We start from the raw sequence: 14785 nt of genomic DNA, 5'->3' as shown, positions 1-14785 counted from the left end.
CGTTCTCTCTGCCATCTCCTCCCTGTGTGTGTGTTGCTGCATGCAGCAGCTGCGTGTGTGTGTAAACTGCCCCTCCCCCTCGCAAGCAGGCGGGGGAGAGAGAGATGTTTCGTCTCGATTTACACATGCTATGACTCCGGGGTTACCTCCATTCGCTTCGTCTTGATCTGTTGATGTTATTTCATGTCTCGTTTGTCCATTGTGACGGTGGGAAAGCCAGGGAAATGTCCCGGAGATATACTGAGAAATCTTTGTAACAGCAATTTCCTGCGATCACAGCTGTTCGCAGCTACGAGGCTGGGACCGCTTCCATTCGCTTCGTCTTGATCTGTAGATGTTATTTAATGTCTCATTTGTTCATGTTGATGGAGAAAAAGTTGTACATTTAGTAAATTCAGAGTGTCTAAGATGCACAAGTAGGCATGTTTGAGTACTCAGGTCCAGTGGCTCACTGTGTTAATGCTCGCCCCTGGATGCGGTTGGTCGCGTGTACGAATCCATACTGTGGCATACTTTTTTTCATTTTCACCCTTTTTCTATGGATCTCCAAAAAGTGATCTTTTACATTTTCTGAGTCTGGAGGAATTCAAGGGGAGTTTTCAGGGGAGTGCGTTCTCTCTGCCATCTCCTCCCTGTGTGTGTGTTGCTGCATGCAGCAGCTGCGTGAGTGTGTAAACTGCCCCTCCCCCTCGCAAGCAGGCGGGGGAGAGAGAGATGTTTCGTCTCGATTTACACATGCTATGACTCCGGGGGTACCTCCATTCGCTTCGTCTTGATCTGTTGATGTTATTTCATGTCTCGTTTGTCCATTTTGAAGGTGGGAAAGCCAGGGAAATGTCCCGGAGATATACTGAGAAATCTTTGTAACATCATTTTCCTGCGATCAAAGCTGTTCACAGCTACGAGGCTGGGACTGCTTCCATTCGCTTCGTCTTGATCTGTAGATGTTATTTAATGTCTCATTTGTTCATTTTGATGGAGAAAAAGTTGTGAATTTAGTGAATTCAGAGTTTCTAAGATGCAAAAGTAGGCATGTTTGAGTACTCAGGTCCAGTGGCTCACTGCGTTAATGCTCGCCCCTGGATGCGGTTGGTCGCGTGTTCGAATCCATGCTGTGGCATACTTTTTTCCATTTTCACCCTTTTTCTATGGGTCTCCAAAAAGTCAACTTTTACATTTTCTGAGTCTGGAGGAATTCAAGGGGAGTTTTCAGGGGAGTGCATTCTCTCCGCCATCTCCTCCCTGTGTGTGCGTTGCTGCATGCAGCAACTGCGTGTGTGTGTGTAAACTGCCCCTCCCCCTCGCAAGCAGGCGGGGGAGAGAGAGATGTTTCGTCTCGATTTACACATGCTATGACTCCGGGGGTACCTTCATTCGCTTCGTCTTGATCTGTTGATGTTATTTCATGTTTCGTTTGTCCATTTTGAAGGTGGGAAAGCCAGGGAAATGTCCCGGAGATATACTGAGAAATCTTTGTAACATCATTTTCCTGCGATCACAGCTGTTCATAGCTACGAGGCTGGGACTGCTTCCATTCGCTTCGTCTTGATCTGTAGATGTTATTTAATGTCTCATTTGTTCATTTTGATGGAGAAAAAGTTGTGAATTTAGTGAATTCAGAGTTTCTAAGATGCAAAAGTAGGCATGTTTGAGTACTCAGGTCCAGTGGCTCACTGCGTTAATGCTCGCCCCTGGATGCGGTTGGTCGCGTGTTCGAATCCATGCTGTGGCATACTTTTTTTCATTTTCACCCTTTTTCTATGGATCTCCAAAAAGTCAACTTTGACTTTTTCTGAGTCTGGAGGAATTCAAGGGGAGTTTTCAAGGGACTCTAGCCGCCTTATGAGGCACTATTTTTGAATACTTTTTTCCATTTTCACCCTTTTTCTATGGATCTCCAAAAAGTGAACTTTTACATTTTCTGAGTCTGGAGGAATTCAAGGGGAGTTTTCAGGGGAGTGCATTCTCTCTGCCATCTCCTCCCTCTGTGTGCGTTGCTGCATGCAGCAGCTGCGTGTGTGTGTGTAAACTCCCCCTCCCCTTCGCAAGCAGGCGGGGGAGAGAGAGATGTTTCGTCTCGATTTACACATGCTATGACTCCGGGGGTACCTCCATTCGCTTCGTCTTGATCTGTTGATGTTATTTCATGTCTTGTTTGTCCATTGTGTCGGTGGGAAAGCCAGGGAAATGTCCCGGAGATATACTGAGAAATCTTTGTAACAGCATTTTCCTGCGATCACAGCTGTTCACAGCTACGAGGCTGGGACCGCTTCCATTCGCTTCGTCTTGATCTGTAGATGTTATTTAATGTCTCATTTGTTCATTTTGATGGAGAAAAAGTTGTACATTTAGTGAATTCAGAGTTTCTAAGATGCACAAGTAGGCATGTTTGAGTACTCAGGTCCAGTGGCTCGCTGCGTTAACGCTCGCCCCTGGATGCGGTTGGTCGCGTGTTCTAGTCCATGCTGTGGCATACTTTTTTTCATTTTCACCCTTTTTCTATGGATCTCCAAAAAGTCAACTTTGACTTTTTCTGAGTCTGGAGGAATTCAAGGGGAGTTTTCAAGGGACTCTACCCGCCTTATGAGGCACTATTTTCGAATACTTTTTTCCATTTTCACCCTTTTTCTATGGGTCTCCAAAAAGTGAACTTTTACATTTTCTGAGTCTGGAGGAATTCAAGGGGAGTTTTCAGGGGAGTGCATTCTCTCCGCCATCTCCTCCCTGTGTGTGCGTTGCTGCATGCAGCAACTGCGTGTGTGTGTGTAAACTGCCCCTCCCCTTCGCAAGCAGGCGGGGGAGAGAGAGATGTTTCGTCTCGATGTACACATGCTATGACTCCGGGGGTACTTCCATTCGCTTCGTCTTGATCTGTTGATGTTATTTCATGTCTCGTTTGTCCATTGTGACGGTGGGAAAGCCAGGGAAATGTCCCGGAGATATACTGAGAAATCTTTGTAACAGCATTTTCCTGCGATCACAGCTGTTCACAGCTAAGAGGCTGGGACCGCTTCCATTCGCTTCGTCTTGATCTGGAGATGTTATTTCATGTCTCATTTGTTCATTTTGATGGAGAGAAGGTTGTACATTTAGTGAATTCAGAGTGTCTAAGATGCACAAGTAGGCATGTTTGAGTACTCAGGTCCAGTGGCTCACTGCGTTAACGCTCGCCCCTGGATGCGGTTGGTCGCGTGTTCGAATCCATGCTGTGGCATACTTTTTTTCATTTTCACCCTTTTTCTATGGATCTCCAAAAAGTCAACTTTGACTTTTTCTGAGTCTCGAGGAATTCAAGGGGAGTTTTCAAGGGACTCTACCCGCCTTATGAGGCACTATTTTCGAATACTTTTTTCCATTTTCACCCTTTTTCTATGGATCTCCAAAAAGTGATCTTTTACATTTTCTGAGTCTGGAGGAATTCAAGGGGAGTTTTCAAGGGAGTGCGTTCTCTCTGCCATCTCCTCCCTATGTGTGTGTTGCTGCATGCAGCAGCTGCGTGTGTGTGTAAACTGCCCCTCCCCCTCGCAAGCAGGCGGGGGAGAGAGAGATGTTTCGTCTCGATTTACACATGCTATGACTCCGGGGGTACCTCCATTCGCTTCGTCTTGATCTGTTGATGTTATTTCATGTCTCGTTTGTCCATTGTGACGGTGGGAAAGCCAGGGAAATGTCCCGGAGATATACTGAGAAATCTTTGTAACAGCATTTTCCTGCGATCACAGCTGTTGACAGCTACGAGGCTGGGACCGCTTCCATTCGCTTCGTCTTGATCTGTAGATGTTATTTAATGTCTCATTTGTTCATTTTGATGGAGAAAAGGTTGTACATTTAGTGAATTCAGAGTTTCTAAGATGCAAAAGTAGGCATGTTTGAGTACTCAGGTCCAGTGGCTCACTGCGTTAATGCTCGCCCCTGGATGCGGTTGGTCGCGTGTTCGAATCCATGCTGTGGCATACTTTTTTTCATTTTCACCCTTTTTCTATGGATCTCCAAAAAGTCAACTTTGACTTTTTCTGAGTCTGGAGGAATTCAAGGGGAGTTTTCAAGGGACTCTACCCGCCTTATGAGGCACTATTTTCGAATACTTTTTTCCATTTTCACCCTTTTTCTATGGATCTCCAAAAAGTGATCTTTTACATTTTCTGAGTCTGGAGGAATTCAAGGGGAGTTTTCAGGGGAGTGCGTTCTCTCTGCCATCTCCTCCCTGTGTGTGTGTTGCTGCAGGCAGCAGCTGCGTGTGTGTGTAAACTGCCCCTCCCTCTCGCAAGCAGGCGGGGGAGAGAGAGATGTTTCGTCTCGATTTACACATGCTATGACTCCGGGGGTACCTCCATTCGCTTCGTCTTGATCTGTTGATGTTATTTCATGTCTCGTTTGTCCATTGTGACGGTGGCAAAGCCAGGGAAATGTCCCGGAGATATACTGAGAAATCTTTGTAACAGCATTTTCCTGCGATCACAGCTGTTCACAGCTACGAGGCTGGGACCGCTTCCATTCGCTTCGTCTTGATCTGTAGATGTTATTTAATGTCTCATTTGTTCATGTTGATGGAGAAAAAGTTGTACATTTAGTAAATTCAGAGTGTCTAAGATGCACAAGTAGGCATGTTTGAGTACTCAGGTCCAGTGGCTCACTGCGTTAATGCTCGCCCCTGGATGCGGTTGGTCGCGTGTTCGAATCCATACTGTGGCATACTTTTTTTCATTTTCACCCTTTTTCTATGGATCTCCAAAAAGTGATCTTTTACATTTTCTGAGTCTGGAGGAATTCAAGGGGAGTTTTCAGGGGAGTGCGTTCTCTCTGCCATCTCCTCCCTGTGTGTGTGTTGCTGCATGCAGCAGCTGCGTGAGTGTGTAAACTGCCCCTCCCCCTCACAAGCAGGCGGGGGAGAGAGAGATGTTTCGTCTCGATTTACACATGCTATGACTCCGGGGGTACCTCTATTCGCTTCGTCTTGATCTGTTGATGTTATTTCATGTCTCGTTTGTCCATTGTGACGGTGGGAAAGCCAGGGAAATGTCCCGGAGATATACTGAGAAATCTTTGTAACATCATTTTCCTGCGATCACAGCTGTTCACAGCTACGAGGCTGGGACTGCTTCCATTCGCTTCGTCTTGATCTGTAGATGTTATTTAATGTCTCATTTGTTCATTTTGATGGAGAAAAAGTTGTGAATTTAGTGAATTCAGAGTTTCTAAGATGCAAAAGTAGGCATGTTTGAGTACTCAGGTCCAGTGGCTCACTGCGTTAATGCTCGCCCCTGGATGCGGTTGGTCGCGTGTTCGAATCCATGCTGTGGCATACTTTTTTCCATTTTCACCCTTTTTCTATGGGTCTCCAAAAAGTCAACTTTTACATTTTCTGAGTCTGGAGGAATTCAAGGGGAGTTTTCAGGGGAGTGCATTCTCTCCGCCATCTCCTCCCTGTGTGTGCGTTGCTGCATGCAGCAACTGCGTGTGTGTGTGTAAACTGCCCCTCCCCCTCGCAAGCAGGCGGGGGAGAGAGAGATGTTTCGTTTCGATTTACACATGCTATGACTCCGGGGGTACCTCCATTCGCTTCGTCTTGATCTGTTGATGTTATTTCATGTCTCGTTTGTCCATTTTGAAGGTGGGAAAGCCAGGGAAATGTCCCGGAGATATACTGAGAAATCTTTGTAACATCATTTTCCTGCGATCACAGCTGTTCATAGCTACGAGGCTGGGACTGCTTCCATTCGCTTCGTCTTGATCTGTAGATGTTATTTAATGTCTCATTTGTTCATTTTGATGGAGAAAAAGTTGTGAATTTAGTGAATTCAGAGTTTCTAAGATGCAAAAGTAGGCATGTTTGAGTACTCAGGTCCAGTGGCTCACTGCGTTAATGCTCGCCCCTGGATGCGGTTGGTCGCGTGTTCGAATCCATGCTGTGGCATACTTTTTTTCATTTTCACCCTTTTTCTATGGATCTCCAAAAAGTCAACTTTGACTTTTTCTGAGTCTGGAGGAATTCAAGGGGAGTTTTCAAGGGACTCTAGCCGCCTTATGAGGCACTATTTTTGAATACTTTTTTCCATTTTCACCCTTTTTCTATGGATCTCCAAAAAGTGAACTTTTACATTTTCTGAGTCTGGAGGAATTCAAGGGGAGTTTTCAGGGGAGTGCATTCTCTCTGCCATCTCCTCCCTCTGTGTGCGTTGCTGCATGCAGCAGCTGCGTGTGTGTGTGTAAACTCCCCCTCCCCTTCGCAAGCAGGCGGGGGAGAGAGAGATGTTTCGTCTCGATTTACACATGCTATGACTCCGGGGGTACCTCCATTCGCTTCGTCTTGATCTGTTGATGTTATTTCATGTCTTGTTTGTCCATTGTGTCGGTGGGAAAGCCAGGGAAATGTCCCGGAGATATACTGAGAAATCTTTGTAACAGCATTTTCCTGCGATCACAGCTGTTCACAGCTACGAGGCTGGGACCGCTTCCATTCGCTTCGTCTTGATCTGTAGATGTTATTTAATGTCTCATTTGTTCATTTTGATGGAGAAAAAGTTGTACATTTAGTGAATTCAGAGTTTCTAAGATGCACAAGTAGGCATGTTTGAGTACTCAGGTCCAGTGGCTCGCTGCGTTAACGCTCGCCCCTGGATGCGGTTGGTCGCGTGTTCTAGTCCATGCTGTGGCATACTTTTTTTCATTTTCACCCTTTTTCTATGGATCTCCAAAAAGTCAACTTTGACTTTTTCTGAGTCTGGAGGAATTCAAGGGGAGTTTTCAAGGGACTCTACCCGCCTTATGAGGCACTATTTTGGAATACTTTTTTCCATTTTCACCCTTTTTCTATGGGTCTCCAAAAAGTGAACTTTTACATTTTCTGAGTCTGGAGGAATTCAAGGGGAGTTTTCAGGGGAGTGCATTCTCTCCGCCATCTCCTCCCTGTGTGTGCGTTGCTGCATGCAGCAACTGCGTGTGTGTGTGTAAACTGCCCCTCCCCTTCGCAAGCAGGCGGGGGAGAGAGAGATGTTTCGTCTCGATGTACACATGCTATGACTCCGGGGGTACTTCCATTCGCTTCGTCTTGATCTGTTGATGTTATTTCATGTCTCGTTTGTCCATTGTGACGGTGGGAAAGCCAGGGAAATGTCCCGGAGATATACTGAGAAATCTTTGTAACAGCATTTTCCTGCGATCACAGCTGTTCACAGCTAAGAGGCTGGGACCGCTTCCATTCGCTTCGTCTTGATCTGGAGATGTTATTTCATGTCTCATTTGTTCATTTTGATGGAGAAAAGGTTGTACATTTAGTGAATTCAGAGTGTCTAAGATGCACAAGTAGGCATGTTTGAGTACTCAGGTCCAGTGGCTCACTGCGTTAACGCTCGCCCCTGGATGCGGTTGGTCGCGTGTTCGAATCCATGCTGTGGCATACTTTTTTTCATTTTCACCCTTTTTCTATGGATCTCCAAAAAGTCAACTTTGACTTTTTCTGAGTCTGGAGGAATTCAAGGGGAGTTTTCAAAGGACTCTACCCGCCTTATGAGGCACTATTTTCGAATACTTTTTTCCATTTTCACCCTTTTTCTATGGATCTCCAAAAAGTGAACTTTTACATTTTCTGAGTCTGGAGGAATTCAAGGGGAGTTTTCAGGGGAGTGCATTCTCTCTGCCATCTCCTCCCTCTGTGTGCGTTGCTGCATGCAGCAGCTGCGTGTGTGTGTGTGTGTAAACTGCCCCTCCCCTTCGCAAGCAGGCGGGGGAAAGAGAGATGTTTCGTCTCGATTTACACATGCTATGACTCCGGGGGTACTTCCATTCGCTTCGTCTTGATCTGTTGATGTTATTTCATGTCTCGTTTGTCCATTGTGACGGTGGCAAAGCCAGGGAAATGTCCCGGAGATATACTGAGAAATCTTTGTAACAGCATTTTCCTGCGATCACAGCTGTTCACAGCTACGAGGCTGGGACCGCTTCCATTCGCTTCGTCTTGATCTGTAGATGTTATTTCATGTCTCATTTGTTCATTTTGATGGAGGAAAAGTTGTACATTTAGTGAATTCAGAGTGTCTAAGATGCAAAAGTAGGCATGTTTGAGTACTCATGTCCAGTGGCTCACTGCGTTAACGCTCGCCCCTGGATGCGGTTGGTCGCGTGTTCGAATCCATGCTGTGGCATACTTTTTTTCATTTTCACCCTTTTTCTATCGATCTCCAAAAAGTCAACTTTGACTTTTTCTGAGTCTCGAGGAATTCAAGGGGAGTTTTCAAGGGACTCTACCCGCCTTATGAGGCACTATTTTCGAATACTTTTTTCCATTTTCACCCTTTTTCTATGGATCTCCAAAAAGTGATCTTTTACATTTTCTGAGTCTGGAGGAATTCAAGGGGAGTTTTCAAGGGAGTGCGTTCTCTCTGCCATCTCCTCCCTATGTGTGTGTTGCTGCATGCAGCAGCTGCGTGTGTGTGTAAACTGCCCCTCCCCCTCGCAAGCAGGCGGGGGAGAGAGAGATGTTTCGTCTCGATTTACACATGCTATGACTCCGGGGGTACTTCCATTCGCTTCGTCTTGATCTGTTGATGTTATTTCATGTCTCGTTTGTCCATTGTGACGGTGGCAAAGCCAGGGAAATGTCCCGGAGATATACTGAGAAATCTTTGTAACAGCATTTTCCTGCGATCACAGCTGTTCACAGCTACGAGGCTGGGACCGCTTCCATTCGCTTCGTCTTGATCTGTAGATGTTATTTCATGTCTCATTTGTTCATTTTGATGGAGGAAAAGTTGTACATTTAGTGAATTCAGAGTGTCTAAGATGCAAAAGTAGGCATGTTTGAGTACTCATGTCCAGTGGCTCACTGCGTTAACGCTCGCCCCTGGATGCGGTTGGTCGCGTGTTCGAATCCATGCTGTGGCATACTTTTTTTCATTTTCACCCTTTTTCTATCGATCTCCAAAAAGTCAACTTTGACTTTTTCTGAGTCTCGAGGAATTCAAGGGGAGTTTTCAAGGGACTCTACCCGCCTTATGAGGCACTATTTTCGAATACTTTTTTCCATTTTCACCCTTTTTCTATGGATCTCCAAAAAGTGATCTTTTACATTTTCTGAGTCTGGAGGAATTCAAGGGGAGTTTTCAAGGGAGTGCGTTCTCTCTGCCATCTCCTCCCTATGTGTGTGTTGCTGCATGCAGCAGCTGCGTGTGTGTGTAAACTGCCCCTCCCCCTCGCAAGCAGGCGGGGGAGAGAGAGATGTTTCGTCTCGATTTACACATGCTATGACTCCGGGGGTACCTCCATTCGCTTCGTCTTGATCTGTTGATGTTATTTCATGTCTCGTTTGTCCATTGTGACGGTGGGAAAGCCAGGGAAATGTCCCGGAGATATACTGAGAAATCTTTGTAACATCATTTTCCTGCGATCACAGCTGTTCACAGCTACGAGGCTGGGACTGCTTCCATTCGCTTCGTCTTGATCTGTAGATGTTATTTAATGTCTCATTTGTTCATTTTGATGGAGAAAAAGTTGTGAATTTAGTGAATTCAGAGTTTCTAAGATGCAAAAGTAGGCATGTTTGAGTACTCAGGTCCAGTGGCTCACTGCGTTAATGCTCGCCCCTGGATGCGGTTGGTCGCGTGTTCGAATCCATGCTGTGGCATACTTTTTTCCATTTTCACCCTTTTTCTATGGGTCTCCAAAAAGTCAACTTTTACATTTTCTGAGTCTGGAGGAATTCAAGGGGAGTTTTCAGGGGAGTGCATTCTCTCCGCCATCTCCTCCCTGTGTGTGCGTTGCTGCATGCAGCAACTGCGTGTGTGTGTGTAAACTGCCCCTCCCCCTCGCAAGCAGGCGGGGGAGAGAGAGATGTTTCGTTTCGATTTACACATGCTATGACTCCGGGGGTACCTCCATTCGCTTCGTCTTGATCTGTTGATGTTATTTCATGTCTCGTTTGTCCATTTTGAAGGTGGGAAAGCCAGGGAAATGTCCCGGAGATATACTGAGAAATCTTTGTAACATCATTTTCCTGCGATCACAGCTGTTCATAGCTACGAGGCTGGGACTGCTTCCATTCGCTTCGTCTTGATCTGTAGATGTTATTTAATGTCTCATTTGTTCATTTTGATGGAGAAAAAGTTGTGAATTTAGTGAATTCAGAGTTTCTAAGATGCAAAAGTAGGCATGTTTGAGTACTCAGGTCCAGTGGCTCACTGCGTTAATGCTCGCCCCTGGATGCGGTTGGTCGCGTGTTCGAATCCATGCTGTGGCATACTTTTTTTCATTTTCACCCTTTTTCTATGGATCTCCAAAAAGTCAACTTTGACTTTTTCTGAGTCTGGAGGAATTCAAGGGGAGTTTTCAAGGGACTCTAGCCGCCTTATGAGGCACTATTTTTGAATACTTTTTTCCATTTTCACCCTTTTTCTATGGATCTCCAAAAAGTGAACTTTTACATTTTCTGAGTCTGGAGGAATTCAAGGGGAGTTTTCAGGGGAGTGCATTCTCTCTGCCATCTCCTCCCTCTGTGTGCGTTGCTGCATGCAGCAGCTGCGTGTGTGTGTGTGTGTAAACTGCCCCTCCCCTTCGCAAGCAGGCGGGGGAAAGAGAGATGTTTCGTCTCGATTTACACATGCTATGACTCCGGGGGTACTTCCATTCGCTTCGTCTTGATCTGTTGATGTTATTTCATGTCTCGTTTGTCCATTGTGACGGTGGCAAAGCCAGGGAAATGTCCCGGAGATATACTGAGAAATCTTTGTAACAGCATTTTCCTGCGATCACAGCTGTTCACAGCTACGAGGCTGGGACCGCTTCCATTCGCTTCGTCTTGATCTGTAGATGTTATTTCATGTCTCATTTGTTCATTTTGATGGAGGAAAAGTTGTACATTTAGTGAATTCAGAGTGTCTAAGATGCAAAAGTAGGCATGTTTGAGTACTCATGTCCAGTGGCTCACTGCGTTAACGCTCGCCCCTGGATGCGGTTGGTCGCGTGTTCGAATCCATGCTGTGGCATACTTTTTTTCATTTTCACCCTTTTTCTATGGATCTCCAAAAAGTCAACTTTGACTTTTTCTGAGTCTCGAGGAATTCAAGGGGAGTTTTCAAGGGACTCTACCCGCCTTATGAGGCACTATTTTCGAATACTTTTTTCCATTTTCACCCTTTTTCTATGGATCTCCAAAAAGTGATCTTTTACATTTTCTGAGTCTGGAGGAATTCAAGGGGAGTTTTCAAGGGAGTGCGTTCTCTCTGCCATCTCCTCCCTATGTGTGTGTTGCTGCATGCAGCAGCTGCGTGTGTGTGTAAACTGCCCCTCCCCCTCGCAAGCAGGCGGGGGAGAGAGAGATGTTTCGTCTCGATTTACACATGCTATGACTCCGGGGGTACCTCCATTCGCTTCGTCTTGATCTGTTGATGTTATTTCATGTCTCGTTTGTCCATTGTGACGGTGGGAAAGCCAGGGAAATGTCCCGGAGATATACTGAGAAATCTTTGTAACAGCATTTTCCTGCGATCACAGCTGTTCACAGCTACGAGGCTGGGACCGCTTCCATTCGCTTCGTCTTGATCTGTAGATGTTATTTAATGTCTCATTTGTTCATTTTGATGGAGAAAAAGTTGTACATTTAGTGAATTCAGAGTTTCTAAGATGCAAAAGTAGGCATGTTTGAGTACTCAGGTCCAGTGGCTCACTGCGTTAATGCTCGCCCCTGGATGCGGTTGGTCGCGTGTTCGAATCCATACTGTGGCATACTTTTTTTCATTTTCACCCTTTTTCTATGGATCTCCAAAAAGTCAACTTTGACTTTTTCTGAGTCTGGAGGAATTCAAGGGGAGTTTTCAAGGGACTCTACCCGCCTTATGAGGCACTATTTTCGAATACTTTTTTCCATTTTCACCCTTTTTCTATGCATCTCCAAAAAGTGAACTTTTACATTTTCTGAGTCTGGAGGAATTCAAGGGGAGTTTTCAGGGGAGTGCATTCTCTCTGCCATCTCCTCCCTCTGTGTGCTTTGCTGCATGCAGCAGCTGCGTGTGTGTGTGTAAACTGCCCCTCCCCTTCGCAAGCAGGCGGGGGAGAGAGAGATGTTTCGTCTCGATTTACACATGCTATGACTCCGGGGGTACTTCCATTCGCTTCGTCTTGATCTGTTGATGTTATTTCATGTCTCGTTTGTCCATTGTGACGGTGGGAAAGCCAGGGAAATGTCCCGGAGATATACTGAGAAATCTTTGTAACAGCATTTTCCTGCGATCACAGCTGTTCACAGCTACAAGGCTGGGACCGCTTCCATTCGCTTCGTCTTGATCTGTAGATGTTATTTAATGTCTCATTTGTTCATTTTGATGGAGAAAAAGTTGTACATTTAGTGAATTCAGAGTTTCTAAGATGCACAAGTAGGCATGTTTGAGTACTCAGGTCCAGTGGCTCACTGCGTTAACGCTCGCCCCTGGATGCGGTTGGTCCCGTGTTCGAGTCCATGCTGTGGCATACTTTTTTTCATTTTCACCCTTTTTCTATGGATCTCCAAAAAGTCAACTTTGACTTTTTCTGAGTCTGGAGGAATTCAAGGGGAGTTTTCAAGGGACTCTACCCGCCTTATGAGGCACTATTTTCGAATACTTTTTTCCATTTTCACCCTTTTTCTATGGATCTCCAAAAAGTGATCTTTTACATTTTCTGAGTCTGGAGGAATTCAAGGGGAGTTTTCAGGGGAGTGCGTTCTCTCTGCCATCTCCTCCCTGTGTGTGTGTTGCTGCAGGCAGCAGCTGCGTGTGTGTGTAAACTGCCCCTCCCCCTCGCAAGCAGGCGGGGGAGAGAGAGATGTTTCGTCTCGATTTACACATGCTATGACTCCGGGGGTACCTCCATTCGCTTCGTCTTGATCTGTTGATGTTATTTCATGTCTCGTTTGTCCATTGTGACGGTGGGAAAGCCAGGGAAATGTCCCGGAGATATACTGAGAAATCTTTGTAACAGCATTTTCCTGCGATCACAGCTGTTGACAGCTACGAGGCTGGGACCGCTTCCATTCGCTTCGTCTTGATCTGTAGATGTTATTTAATGTCTCATTTGTTCATTTTGATGGAGAAAAGGTTGTACATTTAGTGAATTCAGAGTTTCTAAGATGCAAAAGTAGGCATGTTTGAGTACTCAGGTCCAGTGGCTCACTGCGTTAATGCTCGCCCCTGGATGCGGTTGGTCGCGTGTTCGAATCCATGCTGTGGCATACTTTTTTTCATTTTCACCCTTTTTCTATGGATCTCCAAAAAGTCAACTTTGACTTTTTCTGAGTCTGGAGGAATTCAAGGGGAGTTTTCAAGGGACTCTACCCGCCTTATGAGGCACTATTTTCGAATACTTTTTTCCATTTTCACCCTTTTTCTATGGATCTCCAAAAAGTGATCTTTTACATTTTCTGAGTCTGGAGGAATTCAAGGGGAGTTTTCAGGGGAGTGCGTTCTCTCTGCCATCTCCTCCCTGTGTGTGTGTTGCTGCAGGCAGCAGCTGCGTGTGTGTGTAAACTGCCCCTCCCTCTCGCAAGCAGGCGGGGGAGAGAGAGATGTTTCGTCTCGATTTACACATGCTATGACTCCGGGGGTACCTCCATTCGCTTCGTCTTGATCTGTTGATGTTATTTCATGTCTCGTTTGTCCATTGTGACGGTGGCAAAGCCAGGGAAATGTCCCGGAGATATACTGAGAAATCTTTGTAACAGCATTTTCCTGCGATCACAGCTGTTCACAGCTACGAGGCTGGGACCGCTTCCATTCGCTTCGTCTTGATCTGTAGATGTTATTTAATGTCTCATTTGTTCATTTTGATGGAGAAAAAGTTGTACATTTAGTGAATTCAGAGTTTCTAAGATGCAAAAGTAGGCATGTTTGAGTACTCAGGTCCAGTGGCTCACTGCGTTAATGCTCGCCCCTGGATGCGGTTGGTCGCGTGTTCGAATCCATACTGTGGCATACTTTTTTTCATTTTCACCCTTTTTCTATGGATCTCCAAAAAGTCAACTTTGACTTTTTCTGAGTCTGGAGGAATTCAAGGGGAGTTTTCAAGGGACTCTACCCGCCTTATGAGGCACTATTTTCGAATACTTTTTTCCATTTTCACCCTTTTTCTATGCATCTCCAAAAAGTGAACTTTTACATTTTCTGAGTCTGGAGGAATTCAAGGGGAGTTTTCAGGGGAGTGCATTCTCTCTGCCATCTCCTCCCTCTGTGTGCTTTGCTGCATGCAGCAGCTGCGTGTGTGTGTGTAAACTGCCCCTCCCCTTCGCAAGCAGGCGGGGGAGAGAGAGATGTTTCGTCTCGATTTACACATGCTATGACTCCGGGGGTACTTCCATTCGCTTCGTCTTGATCTGTTGATGTTATTTCATGTCTCGTTTGTCCATTGTGACGGTGGGAAAGCCAGGGAAATGTCCCGGAGATATACTGAGAAATCTTTGTAACAGCATTTTCCTGCGATCACAGCTGTTCACAGCTACAAGGCTGGGACCGCTTCCATTCGCTTCGTCTTGATCTGTAGATGTTATTTAATGTCTCATTTGTTCATTTTGATGGAGAAAAAGTTGTACATTTAGTGAATTCAGAGTTTCTAAGATGCACAAGTAGGCATGTTTGAGTACTCAGGTCCAGTGGCTCACTGCGTTAACGCTCGCCCCTGGATGCGGTTGGTCCCGTGTTCGAGTCCATGCTGTGGCATACTTTTTTTCATTTTCACCCTTTTTCTATGGATCTCCAAAAAGTCAACTTTGACTTTTTCTGAGTCTGGAGGAATTCAAGGGGAGTTTTCAAGGGACTCTACCCGCCTT

This window comes from Notothenia rossii, assembly GCF_949606895.1.
Source record: "Notothenia rossii genome assembly, contig: scaffold_27, whole genome shotgun sequence".
Taxonomy (NCBI): Eukaryota; Metazoa; Chordata; class Actinopteri; order Perciformes; family Nototheniidae; genus Notothenia; species Notothenia rossii.
This window is presented reverse-complemented; position numbering follows the sequence as displayed.